The sequence below is a fragment of the Alosa alosa genome, chromosome 6 (genome assembly GCF_017589495.1).
Source record: "Alosa alosa isolate M-15738 ecotype Scorff River chromosome 6, AALO_Geno_1.1, whole genome shotgun sequence".
Classification (NCBI taxonomy): domain Eukaryota; kingdom Metazoa; phylum Chordata; class Actinopteri; order Clupeiformes; family Clupeidae; genus Alosa; species Alosa alosa.
Genome location: NC_063194.1, coordinates 5,194,852 through 5,201,343, shown reverse-complemented (window position 1 = coordinate 5,201,343; position 6,492 = coordinate 5,194,852). Strand labels below are relative to the sequence as shown.

The following is a 6,492-nucleotide window of genomic DNA, read 5'->3' as shown; positions in this document are numbered from 1 at the left end:
ATGAACTGTATCACATACTGGACTTAGAGAATCTGCTGTTGTCAGTGACCACATGGTACCTCTCATGCCCACTTTTGAGTTCTGGCATTTTTTGTCTCATCGCCATGCAAATCACCCATTGGTTGAGATGACCATTGAGATGGAGTTAAAGGGACTACAACTGGAAGCATTCATACACACATGACCCGAATGTTCACTTTCCATTTCTTTTTAACTTATGTTTGCATACACACTACCTCTAGGTACATAGGTCCAGTGCTTTCACGAGTCTATCGTGTAATGTGTAATGTGACCATTAAAGAGCGTGTGATGTGCTAGTTTTCTCTCTCTCCGTCATGGGCGTGGCACCTTAACAAAAGGCACACATGTTTATGTGACGTGGAAGCTCCCAGGCAGTTCGTAGGAGAGTTATGTAGCATTTTAACAAGCGAGCACTGTTAGCCATTAGCATGTGTGTTGTGATTGTGTAGTCCAAAACCACAGCTTGTGTGCATGCGTGAGAGAGGGCAGAGCTGTAGTCGTATAAAAGGCAGGGGACAATTTTACAAAGTGTGCTCTGTGGTCAGATGAAGACCATGATGGGTACATAGATTTTTGACATGAATATTCATATCTGTGTCTTAGGCTCACATAATGTTGCATTATCAATGTGAGTAAGAAGTGCAGGAATTGGAAATGAATAGATATGTGAAATAACACATATTAACCAGAAAAATAAGATTAATCAGATGGAGGTGCACGGACTTATGTCATGTTCTTCCCCAATAGGCTGTATTTCTGCTTAATCTTGAGGTGTCAAATTAAGTCAGTTTAAAAATAGTCAAGTGAAACATTAATTTTGCAAAAATAATTGTTTGGAAATGGCAATTGGGTTGCAATTCATAGAAGTGGCTAAATGGACTGACTTGTCACAAACTATCACAGTAACTTAAAAGAATTAGTGTAGAAAATCTGAGAATGCACAGGAATCACTTGTAGTCACACCTGCTGAAGCACAAGTGCATTAAGTGGCCGTACAAGAACATAGTTTTTGTACAATAGTACAAAATTGGAATGGTTGAGTCATATACATACAAACTAAGGAAAATGGCAGAATTGACTGATGAAGATGTACTTTATTTTGTGGAATATAATGGTTGTAAGTGTATAGAATGGAAAAAAGGTTTATTTTTTCATACAGATCTATAAATAATGTTTTGAGGGTTAAGTCCAGTGTAGTGTGATGAGCATGGGGATAGGAGATTCAGGCGTTTATGTGAGTCAGGGATGTGGAGATGTGAAAGAACAGCATGCTGGGTCTAAGTGGCCAATCTCATTTAGAGAGCAGGAATGGAGCTCTGTTGCGGAGGTGCCAGGAGCTATGCCCATCTGTAGGCTAAGTTTAAGGTAAAAAGACCCCTACCCCCACCTCCATGCATTATTTTATATCACACATTTGAGTACCCCAGACTGAATTCTCTCAGCTACACTTGAAGCTATGACTAATGTGTGAGATCAGCAAACTCAACGTAGGTGTATGCAGGAGGTTAAAAATATGGCGGGATGGTTTAACTTTGTAGGCCTGGCCCTGCAGCACTCTCTCACAGTCTCTGTGGCTGTGAAATATACCGTTTGACAGCCATGGGGAAGGGTGCTTATGAGTGACAAAGCCTACTGACTGTTTGGTAAACATATGAGCTGTACATGAATTGGGAATAGGGAAGAGAGCAATTGTTCTAACACTAAAGAAAAAAAAAGCAGAAAAACAAATGTCATTAATTATTCATTAATAGGGTTCATAAATTATGCTACATAATCACTATTAAGATAATCACTCTGTAGAATAGATTCTGTAGTTGTTGAGGGTAACAGCCACCCTTGGCCGTACTAAATGAAAATGCATAACCTGTACATGTCATGAATGTATCACGGTTTCAGAGTTACTGTCTCTCACCTTTTTGCCCTTGATCGTATTGAATTTACTTAGATTGCCTTTGAGGCTCCGTACACCACAGTATTTTAAGCAACTGTGTAGCTAGGGAAATATGACTAATACTGGTGTATTCTATATTGTCACAAAGCTAGTTTTGCCTTGTTGCACAAATTGTACTGATTTGGATGTTGTGCATTTTCTTTGCTTGATCCCTTTCAAAATGGTTTGTGTGCCTTTTTAAATTTTAATTGGCACGAGTCTGTGTTTGTTTTCATTTACTTTATGTTTACTTTTGATCTAACTCATCTGATCAATCATAGGAGCTTTTTTATATACAGTATTCCTGTCTTGTCTGAGCATTTTTCATAAATTGTAAATGTTGTACAGAAACTAGTTAATATTTGTATTTATGTGTCCATCAGACCTACTAAATGAAAAGGCTGTCTTTTATACAGTTTTATGATACAATACAGCAGCAAGATATCAGTAGAAGTGTTATGTGCAAACAAGCGTCGTGTAAGATGTTCATTAGACAACATTTTATTTGGCAATACTTTCAGGCACCTTAGGGCTATCGGTCATAACAATGTAATAGCAGGCGTCAAAAAGAGCATGTCAATTCATGGCCTTCAAGGCCTATCAGACGGTTCCTGTGTGTGTGTGTGTGTGTGTGTGTATGTGTGTGTTTTAAGTTTATTTAATTATGCTAATGGTCCTCCAACTACCATGCAGACATATTGCTGCAGCGTCAATGTGTGGATGCCCTATCACAAACAGCCTGATAAGACAGCATACAGCAAGGTATATTATGTCCTGCTAATTGCATTTTGTCTGAGGCATTGTCAAATAAGATGTCCCCCCCCCCTCCTCTTTATTGTTTTGTTTCACAGGAGAATGCTAGCTCACTCGTTGCTTTGTTTGGTTGACATAATGGCAATGCTCGAAACTACGTCATATGTGACCCTGTGGTAGGCCTATCTGGATTTTAGAGTTCTGCATCTGCTGTCACCGCTTCTAAAAGAATAAAGGAGATTTGTGCCCCATAACCAGCAGCAAGATTATCTCTCTTAAACCAAACATTATTGGCTGAATCAAAACACACACACACACACACACACAGTAAGCTACAAATAAACACACACAAGCTCAAATGAATATAGATTTCTTTGCATCACTGTCATCTTCACACAGTTACCTTGAGTGTAGCCATATGGTTTAAGAAAAATAGGCCTAGTCTAGCTTTCTAAAAACGTCCAAAATTGATAATTGTCGCCGCCTGTTGGAATCGAGAAAAAGTCGAATCAGCTGCATGGTTTATAGGGCCAGGCTAACTGCCCTGTAACGTACTTCTAGGCTAATCTTTATTGCTGGATTCAAATCAATTGCAATTTCAAAATTTCGCTTCATCACAAGAAGAATTATCTTCCTCCTAGAGGACACGAAGAATTATTTACTCCGGAGATAAGGTTACTAGGTTATTCTTTTAGAAAGTTAGCTAACATTACCAACATGGTTGGTGATTAAAGCTTGCACTAATGTTATAACGTAAATGCAATTCTGCTAAAACAATAGCTGCTAACTTCGTTTAATTACCACCAACTGCACAGGCAGTATATTTTAAAGTCTCTAGAAAATACAATATTATTAGGAGTTGAATTGTTTCTGGTTTGTCAAATATTTCAGCTTTGATAACTCAGTTACAACTTGCAAGATAGCTTGGGGGTAACCAGATGGATCTTTCATTAACGTAGCTTATTCGCCACACAAGTCTTTAAAATGCCTTTTTTGTAAACCACGTAGACAGGAAACAGTGCGTGAAATGGTTTATCCAAATACATATTGGAATTTGATGGAGATCAAGAATGATAGTGATCAGATGCAAGACTGCTGCCCGTCTCAACCGCCATGTGTGGAGGAGGAGGATTGGGAGAGTGAAATCATCCAGCTAAGTAACGTTATACCTTATGGTAGGTATGCCTACATCTACCGACTTATTATACTTGACAGACGTCCCTGTTAATCTATGCAGTAGCCTACACAGCAGCCTACAATATGGACTTTCCTTTGAATGCCTTAGGACCAGAGGACCTTATTATGGAAGACCCCCATCTTAAAATGCCATTCCACGTCCCTGATCACAAGCTGTCTGAGGTAAAATACAATCCGTCGATTCACCATGTACCACCAGTGCGTTGTATTCCAGCCCAGAAAGCGGTCCTGGAAGGAGATCAGTTTGAGGATGCAGAGGAGTAAAGAAAAGCTTCACTGGGAATATTTTTGCTTCCCTCAGCACTCTGCACTTCGGTCTGCAAGTCTGAAGGATGATATTTGTGAATAAAGTAAATCAAGTGTGAGATTTATTCCGAACATGTAATCACTCTTTATTTTTAACAAAAACAACACTTGTCAGATGAAGAAGGAGGCTTATAGCCTATTTATGTTTCTGGCATTTGAAAGACATTTATAAGGAGGCATTAGAGCAGAGCAAGGACAGCCTGGATAGAATATCGAGGAAGAGGTTGTGGATCATATTTTACATTTTTGGGTTGTAGGCCTAATGCAGGCTTGAAAAATCATCATATTTCTTTGAAAGGAAAAGATGCATCCAACTTTATAGAGACCTATAATAAAAATGCTGTGAAATCTGTCCTAGTCTATTCATTCTTTGGTTAAGGGGGATTCTGATATTGTAGGCCTACTTAGTAGGCAATGCAATCCAATGATGTGGAATTGTGTATTTTGTCAGTAGGTTAGGCTACTGTGAAACTGAAAGACAACTATAGAAATTGATGTAGCACATCAAAAACATAGCCTAATGATTAGAGACATGGGTCGAAATGGTCAATCATGTAAAAATGCCTTTTTATGCTAATGTTATCTTTGGGGTCTTGCCTTACCATAAACTAAACCATTCCTTTGAACAATGTCAGTATCATCAGAATCAAATGGTAAGGCCACTGGACTAGCTCTAATACATTATGATTTCATAATGGGCCTTGTATCGCATTGGCTGCAGGGGGAATTTACTTGATGCTATTTAATTCTTCATGTCAAAAGATATTTATGGAGTGAATGACTGGGTAGCTAGAGTAAAGAAATACTTTAATGATGTTCTGTCCTGGACAGCAGGAAAATAGGGCCTGTAATCATGATGCTGTCCTACAGGGGGCACCATAATGACAGCCCAGAGGCTATTTACTGTATGGAGAGAATAGCCACTGAAACTAACTGATGAATTTAAGAGTCATATGACAGGCCTAGACATGTCCACGTGTCCCTGTGACCCCCATCCACTTGCACACATAAACAGACATGTGTAATCACAGGCTTAAGAGCTCATTCAGGGTTGCCAAAGAAAGAGATGAGAGGATAATGAAAATGGACTTAGTGAATGAGTGTCTTTGTGTATGTATCTGTGTGTGTGTGTTCTCTTAAACAAGTTTTTTGAGACTAATTGAATCATATCAGGGTACAGTGCAGTCCTATATACCTTTAAATTAATAGATATTCGTTGTAGCCTACTGATCATGATGTCAATAATGCACTGCCAATCAAATGTTTGTGTGTGTTTACATTTTTACAAGTTTATTGCTGTGTGTACAGTATGTGTTTGGCCTTGTGTCTGTATATGCATGCGTTCAAACGTGTATGTTGTGTGTGTGTGGGGGGGGGTCTGACCTGCATCTCACTGCTTCATGGCTTTGTGTCCAAATCTCCAGTAACCACCCATTCAGCCCGCATCAGACAGATCCAGCTGGAATACAGAGTGCTCTTAAAAAATGACTTGTGAATGTGTTTCATCACAGCTGTCCAAATAGTCTCTCCCGTGTCCCAGCCTCCATCAAGCTATCTCTCATTTATGATTACTCTGCTTTGATGTCTGCTTAAATAATAATGAGGACAAACTTGGAGGAAGGAACTATCTGCAGTGAGATTGCAGAGAATGGTTTCCCTTTGGCACCAGTGTTCTACAACAAAACAGACCTTTCCCAGGCAAGGGAGAATGGCAATGTTCAAAATGTACACTAAAACTCCCTCCAGCTTTATCCCCTAAAAATGTTGACCTGTTGGTTTGCCCATGTCGTGTGCACTTTCTTGTGTGTGTGTGTGTGTGGGGGGGGGGGGGTTGTTGGGTGGTTGGGGCATCCTGATCAGGACTAGATTCTTCTCTCAGGACCAGTGGCTCTCTGGCCCTGCTTCCCTCCACCTCCTAGTTCCTCCCAGCCACATGTCACATCACATCACACCACGCACACTGTCTCAAACAGAACTCCCCCAAGAGGCTGAAGGCTGCTAATGTTTCGTTTCAAAAACGTCTGTGTGGGTCACCTCTGATGTGACCAGGCAGGGAATGCCCGCCTGTCACACGGTAGTGTTAGTTTCACTGGCAGGGGAGGAAAGGAGCCGGTGCTCTGTCCCTGCCCAGGTGGAGCACAGCATTCGCCACCATATCACATGATTGAGTGCTTGACGATGGTGCCTTAACGATGCTCACAAAGTCCTTCCCTTCCCATGGACTGTCCAGTACAGTCCTGGCTGGGAGGAACAGTCTGTGGTCTGTACATTTATTATTAGTTTCA

At 40.4% G+C, this 6,492-nt stretch overlaps 1 protein-coding gene across 2 annotated transcripts in view; it reads left to right on the top strand.

The window, feature by feature from the left end:
* The window catches only part of rab11fip4a (RAB11 family interacting protein 4 (class II) a), a 69,933-nt gene extending 66,975 nt beyond the window's left edge, over window positions 1–2,958 (top strand). For both annotated transcript variants that reach the window (XM_048246528.1, XM_048246529.1), the window contains one exon: window positions 1–2,958. This exon is cut by the window's left edge and continues 191 nt beyond it. The gene's annotated coding sequence lies outside the window, so the exon portion shown is untranslated.
* The last annotated feature ends 3,534 nt before the right edge of the window (window positions 2,959–6,492 follow it).